Source organism: Sturnira hondurensis, unplaced genomic scaffold, assembly GCF_014824575.4.
Source record: "Sturnira hondurensis isolate 20B ecotype Veracruz unplaced genomic scaffold, ASM1482457v3 Scaffold0014302, whole genome shotgun sequence".
Taxonomy (NCBI): Eukaryota; Metazoa; Chordata; class Mammalia; order Chiroptera; family Phyllostomidae; genus Sturnira; species Sturnira hondurensis.
In genome coordinates this window covers 5425891-5439372 of record NW_028086933.1, presented here as the reverse complement: position 1 = coordinate 5439372, position 13482 = coordinate 5425891, and positions in this window count along the sequence as shown.

The following is a 13482-nucleotide window of genomic DNA, read 5'->3' as shown; positions in this document are numbered from 1 at the left end:
AAAATAAAATAAATATATGTATGTATTCAGCTTGGGGCATTACCACACAGGAGATATGTACTGAGTGACTTCAAGACATAGTTATTTGACGTCATATTCACACTGAATAAATCATTAGGGTAAAAGAACTGCAAAAAAGTTAGCTGTTTTAATATACTGTTGGCAGTAGTAAGGGTATTGTTCTGATACTGTTGTGTGGGTGATGTGAAATCCAGTGAGTGGCTGTTATTTGGTAGACTAATTGCATCAGGCCCAGTCTGATTGGTAACTGTGATTCTAGTAGTGGGAAAGAGAACAGAAAACTGTAATGTGAAAAAATTTAGTAAAGAACAAACTAACAAAATCGCATAACAAATTATGTGATTCTAAAGTAGAATAATAATAAGAATAATTATTATTATTTACATATTCCCAGCTTTATCTATGGAAATTTTTCAAAATAATAATCAACTTAGCAGTAAGTAATGTGCATCACTAGCAACCAGATTGTGGCCTTGAAATAGCATTTTACTCTAAGAAGAAGCAGAGCTTCTCAGAGAGATGACTGGTGCAAATTTAGATGTACATGATAAGTGTGAATATCACAACCAAAGGAAGGAAGCCATCAAAAACTATTATAATTGTATTAAAATGTTTTAGGAGCTAAATTTAAGAGCCCAAGGATGGAACAATTTGAGCATCAATAATGAAAATAATTTCTATCTGTAGAAGCACATCAAATATACTTAAATTCATGGGTTCATAATGACAGAAAAAAAAGAAAAAAAGAATGCAAAAAAAAGGAAATGATTACTCTTCAAAGAGGCCAGATGCTATGGTTAATTTTATACATCAACTTGACCTGATATTGGGTCAAACATTACTCTAGATGTGTCTGGAAAGTTGTTGTTTTTTTTAATAATATCAACATTTGAAATGGTAGACTAAGTAAAGCAGATTGCCCTTCTTAATGTGGGTGGTCCTTTTTCAATCTGTTGAAGGCCTACGTTGAACAAAAAAGCTGACCCTCCCTCGAATAAGAATGAACTCTCTCTGCCTGACTGTTCACGTGGGGCATGATTCTTCTCCCATCTTTGGAACAGAACTTACGCCCCCAGCTCTCCTGGTTCTCATGCCTGCTTCACACTCAGTCTCAAACTACACCACTGCTCTCCAGGGTCTCCAGCTTGCTATTTGCAGCCTCCATAACCATGTGAGCCAGTCCCTTAAAACAAATCTCTGATGCATATGCACACACACTGTGTTGGTCCTGTTTATCTGGAGAACCCTGACACCAGAGAACCACCTCACTGTTTTTGAAAACTTGGAAATAATACGAAGCAAACATTCATTCTGCATTTCTATTTGAATAATATCACCATATAACCAAAGAGAAAATGAAAAATTTGCCTTACTTTATGGAAGAATTATAGGTAAAAATAAAAAAAAGTAACGAGAGAATTAAATGTCATTATTTTGCAACTTCTAATGACTTTAGAAGGATGTGGATGTAAGAACCGATCACCGAGACAGAGCTGCAGTGTGTACCTCTTCACTGAGGGACAAAATGCCATGCTTTAATGGGGCCCTAGATTCAATTATAACTTATAGGATATATATTGTCCAAAGAAATACATTAAGTGGCATTACAGGGATGTCATCTGTAAATGCCAACTATGAGAAAACCTATACATCAACCAGTATAGTTTTGTCAACAATAAAAACAAAATAGTAGAAAAAAGAAAGAGTACCTATACATTTTTTTTTAAATTTAAAGAAATAAAATGTACTAGGTGGACCTTCTTTAGATTCTAATTCAAAAATGAGAAAAAAATGAGAACTATAAAAATAAATGATTAACTTGCAAGTTTAAACTCCTTATATTTGCTGATATAATAATTGTGTTTTTTGAGATTCCTTATCTTTTTAAGATACTTACTAAAATACTTAAGAGTAAAATGACTTAATATTTGGGATTTTTCTTCAAAATAATGGAAGAAGAGGAACATTAGTGGGAGGCATAGATGCAAAAACAGGAGCCATCAGCTGATCATTGTAAGGTTGGTAGTAAGTCCAGGGCACTCTGTAAATTTTTTTCTGCCTGCTTTTAATATGTTTTAAAATTTCCATGATCACACATTTTTATTTATATTACTAGTGCATAGTAAAGAACAAGTGTTCTCTGAACTATTTTTAAAAATAAATCAATAACATTTGTCCAGTGATTTTAAAAAGGATGTACTTATGAAAAAGAAAGAGAACAGTGGAAAAAGAGGAGTGGAAGCCAAACGTCTTTGATTTGTAGATTTAATGTTAGAACTATAAAAATATTTTACATATTATAAAATAAAATTCAATCAAAAAAGATCATTAACAATCTAAAAATGGAACTAACTCCATCTCCAGCTGGTGGCAGAAGCATGCAGAGATCTATTCCAAAAGACTTCAAGATGCAGTAATTTCATTTTACACTCTCAGTGGGAAATAATCTAAGAATAAATCATAAATCATTTTTGGTAATCATAGTTTTGGTGGTAATAACAGTATTATTATTTGAAAACTGTTGTATTTGTAATCCATGATAGAGTAAATGAGTAATTTTTTTGTCACTGAGAACTGAGATTTTCAGCATGGGAGAAAATGATAATGTCATAAACTTAATGAGGATAAGTAATATACTCAGTAGTTCTGAATTCAGTGTGGAAGTAACAGTAAAAACACATGGTATAGTTTATCTTCTAAACATAAGTATCTTTCCCTGCTCTAGCCATGAAAAGTCCTAGTAACAATGACCAGTGTCAGCAATGTATTAGTGTTCTATTACTGCTGTAACAAATTACTACACATTTAGTGGCTTTAAAATAGCACAGATTTATTCTCTTACAGTTCTGGATGCTAGAAATGCAAAATCAGTGTGACTGAGCTCAGTTCAAACCCTCCAGTTGGTTCCTTCTGGAGGGTTTAGGACAGGATCAACTTCCTTGCCTTCCCTACTTTTAGAAGCTGCCTGTATAACTGGATTTTTGGCTCCTTTTTTCCCCATCATTCTAACCTCTCTTTTGTGATTGCATCTACTACTAATTCTGATCATCTTGCCTTCCTCTGATGAAGACAGTTATAATGACAGTGCACCCAGCTGCATAATCCAGAGTAATTTCATCTCAAGATCCTAACTTATACATATCTGCAAAGTTTCTTTTACTATCTAAGGTAATATATCTGCAGGTTCTTGGTATTAGGGTATGAATATTTTTGAGGGGCCATTATCCAGTCTATTATAGTCTGTTTTCTAGTCCCCAAGGACTTACATACCTTCCATATCAAAATATGTACACTTCATGCCAAGATCACCAAAAATCTCAACCCACTCCACTCAAATCCCAAATCTCATCTACATATCATCAGTTCAAAAAGTAAATATCTCCTCACCTAAACTAGGCATGGATGGTGCTCTCCAGTCCCATCCATGCTGTTGTGAAGAGTAGAAGCTCATTCTTGCTTTCTTTCTGCTGTGTAGTAGATGTGTAAATGTACCAGTTTTTTGATCCACTCATTTACTGATGGGCACTTAGGCTGTTTCCAACACTTGGCTATCATAAATAATGCTGCTATGAACAATGGGGTGCATAAATTCTTCTGAATTGGTGATTCAGGATTCTTAGGGTATAACCCCAGCAGTGGGATCACTGGATCAAAAGGCAGTTCGGTCTTTAGTTATTTTTAGGAAATTCCAGTGAAATAAGCCAGGCAGCAAAAGACGAATACCACATGACCTCACCTATAAGAGGATCCTAATGAACAGAAACAAATGAGCAAAATAGAAACAGAGACATGGAAATAAGGAACAAACTGACAGTTACCAGAGGGGAGAGGGAAAACAGAGGAAAGACAGGGAAGGGTCTAGTCAAAGAACATGTATAAAGCATCTTTGGTAATGTACAACAGGGTGGGGACTGCCTGAGGGAGCAGCGAGGGTAGGACAGGTGAGAGCCCTGGAGCAAAAATTGGGATGACTGTAAATGAACAATAATAAAAAATAAATAAAATTTCAAAATACAAAAATATCAAAATAAACTAGGAATGGATGAGACTCTGGGTATGATTTATCTTGTAGCAAAATTTATCTCCCTATGTGAACCTGTGAAACTCAAGAAACAAGTTGTCTTCCCCCAAAATACAATAGTGGTGCAGGCATTTGATCACAGTGATAGATATTCCCATTTAAAAGGGGGAAAATGGTTCCATATAAATTTTTGAAGTGTTTGTTCTATGTTTGTGAAATATGCCATTGGTACTTTAATAGGTATTGCATTGAATCTGTAAATTGCTTTGGGTAGTATGGACATTTTGATGATGTTAATTCTTCCAATCCATGAGTATGGTATATGTTTCCATTTGTTTGTGTCTTCCTTGATTTCTTTCTTCAGGGTTGTGTAGTTTTCTGCATACAGGTCTTTTACCTCCTTGGTTAGATTTATTCCCAGATATTTTATTTTTCTTTTTGCTATATTAAATGGGATTTTTTTCTTGATTTCTGCTTCTGCTGATTCATTGTTAACATACAAAAATGCCTTTGATTTAGGTGCCCGTCAGTAAATGAATGGATCAAAAAACTATGGTACATATACACAATGGAATTCTATGCTGCAGAAAGAAAGAAGGAGCTCCTACCTTTTGCAACAGCATAGATGGAACTGGAAAATATTATGCTGAGTGAAATAAGCCAGGTGGTGAAGGACAAATACCATATGAGCTCACCTTTAACAGGAAGCTAAACAACAAAACAAACAAGCAAGCAAAATATAACCAAAGACACTGAAACAGAGAACAGGCTGACAGTGACCAGAGGGGAGAGGGGAGGGAATTTCAGGGGAAATAGGGGAGGGATTTAGAGGAACATATATAAAGGATACCTGGACAATTGAAAAGGGTGGAAATGAGAGGGAGGGGGAAGCACGGGGGGTGGGATGCGATGGGAGTAATAGACAGCAAACTGTACTTGAAAAATAATTAAATAAATTAAAAACAAAAAGAATCCTGAGATGTTCCAGCCTGTGACTCAGGGTCAGTGGTAGAATTTAGCAAGATGCCTGACAGAGGGTGAAATATATTTCGTGAATATGAATAAATGTGCAGCTATTTCACACAAAAAAATAAAATAAAAGGGGGAAAATGAAAAACAAGAGGGAGTCATTGATTCCAAAAATAATTTTAATCTAATTGGGTGAACTCCTTTGATTTTCAAGCCCTGGGAATAATCCTTTGTGATTGGCATCTCCACCCTCTAAACTCACAGCTCTGCCCTAATAATCATCCTTTTTCTTCTCATGAAGGGTAGCATATTTTTGCAGCTGAGTAATTTTATCAACCTCTTTCCTACCCGTGGCACCCTGAGAACCCAAAAGACTATCTTTTATTTAGTCCTCTCTCTTTCACTCTCACTCCAAGTTTGCAATGTCTCTGTTGGTATAGCATTTCCAAAAAACATGTGGGTCTTTCCTATATTTCACAGGGTTCGCTGCACTATGTCGCGATGACTTTATTGGTGAGCTTCTCTAATACCATGCCACACCAAGAGGAATGAGATTCATTGTAGAAATGGCTAGTCCTTTGGGATAAATAGGGTACAAGATTAACATACTAGAAAGACTATTATACCAAAAACTAGAGAAGTTACAAAAGCCTACTAAATTTGAACCAAAAGGATGAAGAAGCCAACCTGGTCTGAGATGGGAAAATGTAAGTATCAGTCAGGTTAGTAACAAAAATTGATTGAAATAGATCAAATATGTTTAAATCCATGAGTAATGATTCCAAAACTAAGTGACTAAAAGATGTATGAAAGGAATAAAAGCAAACAAAACAATACAAAACCAAAATTTTGGGGGGCCCTGTTAGCAGATGCTGTTGAGCAATTTTATTATTTGAAAACAGATAAAGTGAAAGAATCAAGAATTTATTCTACTTTCCTGATGTGATCTGTACCTTAGGGTCACAAAGTGGACAAACATCACAAAAAGAGAGACAATCAGACATTACATCTCCTGGAAATACATACTATTGTTGATGGAATTCTTTTTTGAAAATGTGTACCTGAGTGCAATCCCAACTCTAGATGTATCATATCAATTTACATAAGGTAAGAGATACCACTACATGCCTATCAGGATAGCCAAAATCCATAACACCAAAATTACCAAAAGCTGACAAGGGTGTGGAGTAACAGAAACTCTCACTCATTGTGGGTGGGAATGCAAAATGGTACAGCCACTTTGGAAGACAGTCTGGAAGTTGCTTACAAAACAAAGCACACACTTACAATATGATCCAACGATCATGCTCTTCTATTGCCCCCAAGGTGTTGGAAATTTACTGTCCACACAAAAACCTGCACACTTGTAAAACCTGTGTTCCTAATTACCAAAACTTGGAAATGAACAAGATGACTTCAGTAGGTAAGTGGATAAATAAACAGTAGTTCATCTATACAATGCGATATTATTCTGCTCTGAAAAGAAATGAATTATCAAGCCACCAAAAGACATGGAAGGAAAAGCATATTAAATGAAAAAAGCAAATCTGATTCCTACTCTGACATTCTGGAAAAAGTAAAGCTTTGGAGATAGTAAAATATTCATTGGTTACCTAAAGACTTTACCAAAATATATTAGAATTAATAAATGGATTTAGTAAAGTAGCAAGATACAAAATGAATATTGAGAAATGTTTGAATTTTTATATATCAATAACATACTACCAGAAAGAGAAATTAAAAAACAGTACCATTTATAATTGCATTATGAAGAATAAAATAGCTAGGGATAAACTTAACCAACAAGGTAAAAGGCCTGTGTATAGAAAACTATGAGACATTGAAGAAAGAAACTGAAAAAGACATAAATAAATAGAAGGATATATTATGCTCACAGATAAGAATTCATATCATTAAACTGTCCATATCAGCCAAAACAATTTATAGATTCAATGCAGTCTCCACCAAAACACCAATGGCATTTTTACACAACTACAATGAATAATCCTAAATTTACGTGGAATCACAAAAGACCCCAAATAGTCAAAGCAAGTTGAGAAAAAACAAAGTTGAAGGTATATCAAAAGTGGCCAAGCAATAAACCCCAAAATTAGACCACTTTCTTACCCCATATACAAAAACAAACTCAAAATGGATTAGAGGTTTAAATGGAAGGCCTGAAATCATAGAACTCATAGAAGGAGACATAGGTAATACTGGTCTTAGCAATAGTTTTTTGGATTTGTCCCCTGGAGCAAAGACAACAAAAGCAAAAATAAATGTACATGGTTATATCAAACTGAAAAGCTTTTGTGCTGTAAAAGAAAACCATAAACAAAATAAAAAGACAACTTACTAAGTGGGAGACATATTTGCAAATATTGTATTTGATAAGGAGTTAATGTCAAAATATGTTAATAACTCATAGACTCAATACAATAAAACAATCAGATTAAACATGGGCAGAGAACATGAATAGACCTTTCTCCAAAGAGGATATAGAGATGGCCAACAGCCACATGAAAACATGATGAGCATCACTAATCACCAGGGATACACAGGTTAAAACCACAATATGTCACCTCACACCTGTCAAAATGTCTGTCACCAATAAATCAACGAAGAGCAAATGTTGGTGAGTATGTGAGAAGAAGGGAACCCTCGTGCAGTGTGGATGGGATTGTAAATTGGTGCAGAAACTACATAAAACAATTAGGGGTTTCTCAAAAAATTAAAAATAGAATTACTATATGACCTAGCAATTCTGCTTCTGGATATTTATGTGAAGAAATTAAAAACATGCTAACTCAAAAAGATATATGAACCTTTATATTTATCACAGCATTATTTGAAATAGCCAAGGTGTGGAAACAACCTGAGTGTCCATCAATAGATTGATAAAGAACATGTGGTACATTCATACAATGGCATATTACTCAACCATTAAGGAGAATGAAGTCTTACCATTTGTGACAATACGGATGGACCTAGAGGGTATTATACTAAGTGAAATAAATCAGACAGAAGAAGACAAACACCATATGATTCCACTTACATGTGCAATAAAAAATAAAATAAATGAATAAACAAAATAAAACAGAAACAAACTCATTGATACAGAGAAATAACTGATCATTGCCAAATGAGAGGAGGGTTGGTGAGACAGGCTGAAATGGTGAAAAAGATAAAAAAGTATACTTGCCAGTTATAAAAGGAGTCATAGGGCTATAAAGTACAGCATAGGGAATATAGTTAATAATATTGTAATAGCTATGTGTGGTGTCAAATAGGTATTATACTTTTGGGGGTGATCATTAGGTGTATAAATGTCTAATCACTATGTTGTACACCTGAAATTAACATAATATGGTATGTCAACTATAAAAATAATACAAATTTTAATTTGGGGGGAATACTGTATAATGTAAACATGAAAAGAAAAGTTCACTGATTACCAGTGTGTAGAAAGAGGGGTGGGGATAGATGAATAAGATATGCGGGTGGAACATAGAGAATTTTTATGGCAATGAAAATATTCTGTGATGCCATAATGATGGGTACATGTCATTATATGTTTTCCAAGCTCATGGCCTGTGCAATACTGAGAGTATATCTCAATGTAAACCCCAGGCTTTGGCGAATGTGAGGTGTTAATGTAGGTTCATCAATTGTAACAAATGGACCATTCTCCTGGGGGATGTTGATGATGCCCACGTGGGTTTCGGAGGTATATGGGTAACCTCTGTACCTTCCTCTCAATGTGCTGTGAACCCAACAGGGCTCTAAAGAGACAAAGTCTTAATTAATAAAATAAAAACCTCAATAAGGAGACTCACCTTACCCAATAGTGACATGGTACAAACATAGTATAATGAAAAAATTACTTTCATAGGCAGAGACAAATGATAAAATAATGAAGAGCTCAGAGACAAAGCATTTTTTATGATCAAATTTGTACTACAGGTCAATGGGGCAGGTGGAGAGAGACAGACTACCAGATGTAGGGAGAAAGTGGCTCATTATATGGTTAAACTAAAACTGGCCTTTCAGTTAACACCATCGCGAAAAGGAGATATGGGGTGGATTAAAAACATAAACATGAAGGGTGTCAACGTAAGAAACGTCCAAAGCTGTAGAGAATTTTTACGAGTAACTTGAGCCAAACTGATGACAATTGCCAAGAAGCAAAATCTCAACAGATTGAGAGAATGTTCCAGAGAATGCCAGTTTTGCATCTTATTTTATACGTGAGAGTCACAGGAGGAGGTGTAAGAAGGGTAGCATGAAATTCATTGGTGATAGACTAGGGAGTCAAAGAGCAAAGCAGAAAATTCCCTGACGTTGGATAAAAAGTAAAATGAATAGATACACGCTTCTTCTACATTGGTGGGTACAGAATAATTAACAATGAACATCTACAGCACATAGAGATGGTATCTGGGAAAACAGGATAACAGTGAGGGGCTTTGTGGTCTCCTGTTCTGGTGGGAGACTGTGCCCTGAGGGGTCTGGATAAAGGGGATTACTCTGACACACCAAAGCTATGTCATCGTAGATGCACAGAGGAAATAGGCTTAACTAAGGTAAAGATTGAGCTTTGTCAAAGATTCTGCCCTGAGACAAGACTCGATTTAGTTAGGAAGTTTTAATTTCAAACCATCCTAGGTGGTTACTGTAGCTCTCTGTGTTTCTAGGGCTGCCACACAGGCCTCCCTTGAGCTTGTCAGGTTTAGTGTATGGCCTCTTTTTGTCCACAAAGATAAAACCACCAAGTCAATTGTAAACTCCAGGAAGAAAAAACTGTGAAAGGCACTAACTAGAGAGTGAATAAGCAGGAAAATGCCAGAGGGAGTTAAATACTGGGTAGCCGGAAATAGCATTACGTGAGTTTTCACCTTTTTCAATTTTTTTTAGCCTGAGGGTGAATCCATCAGGATTATATGAACTGGCTAAAGCTATAATGCAAAACATGCAGGTTAGCTGATGTGAAGAACCAGAGGGCAGAGTTCAGAGCAACAACCATAATAGAAAAGTGAGAAGAAAATTCCACGAAGTAAAAATTGGAGAGAAATCTCCAAATTCTTTTTATAAACTTTGTTCAGACCTTTGGCTGATAACTCAACACCTGAATGGAGTCGATTTGGTAGCACAACTAATGATAAAAAGCTGAAGTTTTGGCTGCAATCCCCTAGGGGGACACAGACTTTTGCAGTTCATGTTCACCTCATTCAATTGCCCACTAAAAGCAAGGGATAAGAACCAGCATTCTTTGTAGGAATATAACATAACCCAGAGTCTCAACAACATATCATTCTTATGGTCCAGGATACAGTTCAAAAGTCCTTAAGCCATAAAACAAAATTCTATTATTCTCAATAGAACAGATATTTAATGGAGATGAGAGATGAGATAAATTAGATGTTGGGATTGTGAAGGAAGAATTTTAAAATATCTATTTAATGGTGCTCCATGATGTAGAAAAATGCTTACAAGTTTACAAAAAAGACAAAAATTCTCAGCACAGAAATGGAAATGCTAGCTAGAAATTAATGGAGATTCTAGCACTGAGAAATATAATAGCTAAAATAAAAACTTCAATGGCTGGTTTAACATCAGAATGAAAATGGCAGAGGAAGAGAAAATTGGCAAATAGAAATTATTCAATCTGAAGGTGGGAGAGAAAAAAAAAACTCAGGGGAAAAAAGTAACAGAACTTTAAGGACCAGTAGGACCATATCAAATTATCTAACAGATGTGTATTTGGAGTTCCAGAAGGAGAGGAGAGACAGAATAAAAGAGATAAAATATATATACAAATAAAAATCAATACATGAGCTTGGAAAACACCTTTGTGTCTTAAGCTAAACCCCAGGCCATTGCCCAGGCAAAACGAGCTTCTAGAGACCTTTCGATTTTAATGAGGCCTCTCACTAAACGGAGCAAATACTGTGCCAGATTGGCAAACTCTGTGAAACCTAAAAGTAGAGGCAGGTACCAGTCTTATTTCAAACTAACTTTGTCTTTTTCCACAGTATTTCCCTCCCGTTGGCCTATGTATTTCTTTCTGCCAGACAATCAATGTACTAAGACTGCTACTTCCTATGTGCTCTGTTCCTCTTATTGTGTCCACCTTCTCATGCTCTTTCGGACACAGCCCAATATGTTTTGCCTTCCTCCTCAATTTCTCCCCAAATTAGAACCCATTGTTTTCTCTGTCCTAGCCATTCTGGGCTTTGCTGGTTACTAACTAACAGAAGAGAATAAAGGTCGGGATGATTGATTAATAACAGCGGGATCTGAAAGCCTTCACAGATGTTTACATTGTAGCCAGGCCTTCCTGAGTCTTAACCCAAGTGAAGGAATAACTAGAATAGTCCCTGTTCTTAGGGAGAGTCCACAGCGGAACTGATTTTAGGGGGAGCCTTGGACAGGAGAGAACTTCCATGGCCAGAGCTCCAAGGCTCTTAGCACCATTTCAGAAGCAACGGATCTGCTTTTTCTTACTTCATGTTGGGGTTCTGAATAAGAATCAACAGGGGAAGGAGCACTTTACTATTCCAAATTTTAAAAAGAACAAAACACAAGGAGAATCCAGTGAGGAAGAAAGTTGCAGGAAGGAACTTCCTGACCATCCCTAGAGAATCCCTATAGCTATGAGCCCTGTCTGTGCTCCCCACCCTCAATGCTAAACGGTCTGTATGCTCTGACTGTCCCAGAACCTGTGAGTGGAGGAGAAGCATCACTTTACATGCTGGCCTCAAGGTCTTAATTTTTTGAGTCAGTACAGCACAGTTATTAAATGCCCTTGTAAACAGAAAACATTTATGCATAAACATGTACACATCAAATTGTCCTCTCTCTGGCCATTGTTGATTATTTAACATTGTTCCTCAGAAGTATTATAGAATTGTCATTATGACAGAATTAATTATTTTCTTTTCTTCTTTTTAAAACATCTCTTCACTCGTTTTAGCCCCCTGCAGTGAACTAAGAAAATCTTGCAAAGGTTTAGAGACACAGGTTGGTCTCCCTAAGCAAAGAACACTGCAGGATGCCTTTATATGTAATGAGAACTCCCAAAAACAACAGTCTTAGAGCCACCCAGGTGTCTAAATTACTGATTCATTAAATTCACTCAGGTAATACAGTAGTAAATAAAATAACCTTTAACACAAACATCCTTGGCCAGTTTCTGAGAGTATTCATAAATTAAAATGTATCTTCATAATCAAATTCCTTTGGTTTCCCTTTGTATTGTTTCAACGTTATACATATAAATTAAGATTTAAAGCTTATAGGTAATTTAATAAACATTTAATGTAGAGTGTTTATCATTAGAAGAAATGTTTGTCATTATACACCCGATTCCAGTATTAAGAAGAGTAGCCAGAAATATTGTTTTCATTTCCTCAGCTGTTGAAGCCAGAGCAGTCAACGGATGAAGTAATGCAGAATCTAGTTCAGCTGAAAGGTAGAGAGAAAAAAGTAATTTAAAAAAAAAAGAGGAAGGAAGGAGAGAGGAAGGGAAGGAGGGAAAAGATGACATATGTTGGATTCCAGTTCTAAACCAGCACTTTAGTTTTTACAATATTTTCAAACATCCCACTGAGGGGTTTAGTACAGGATAATTGCGATGTTTGAGTCACTAAATCACTTGAAGTCACATTAATGATCTGTAAACTTTAAAACTGTTAGTTTTCACAATTCTGTAGCCTTCCTGATTTCAAATGAGCACATTTGTGAGAACCACTGTCTGGATGTGGAGCAAAGGGAGAGAGAGATCAGCTGTGGTCACACTACATTATTATCCAATTGTGCTTAATGGAGAGTTCATAGTGAATGGGAATAAGAGTTCTTGTGTCAGCCTAAATCAATGTTTTTCTTTGCTTAAAAAGTTAGTAAAATTTTGAGTAAATGTTCCCCTTTAGTACCAGAGTATATGTTCTACAAAGTCAGCAAAAAGAAACCAATTTCAAACAATTATATGACAATATTTTTATTTTTTGTTTAATATTTAAAGATTATTTTTCCAATAATAAAAGTATGTTTGAATCTAATTAATAAATGATTAATAAATTAGATTGTACTTTCTCTGACTTTCAAATTCTTCTTCCTCTCTCCCTTCCTTTTACTAGTGGCATGACTAGTTTACGATACATAATTAGTCTCTGATAACACTGACTATGAGTTCAAAATGTATGAATGAAAAAAATATAAAAATTATGCGTAACAATAACTGTCCTTGCAGGCTCAGTGTTTAGCTCCAAGGATTCTTCCATGATAAGATATGGACATGGGGCCTCGTTGGAGGAGCTGAGAATTTCGAATCCCCACTAAGGATTCCTATTTCTACCCATGGTCTCACTAGAGCAAAAGAATGGCAGCTGTCAATTCCTCACACAGCTATTCTGAAAGGATATTTCCCATGTCAAGCAAAAACTAACTCCATAATGAGTCTCTAGTTTCCAGCA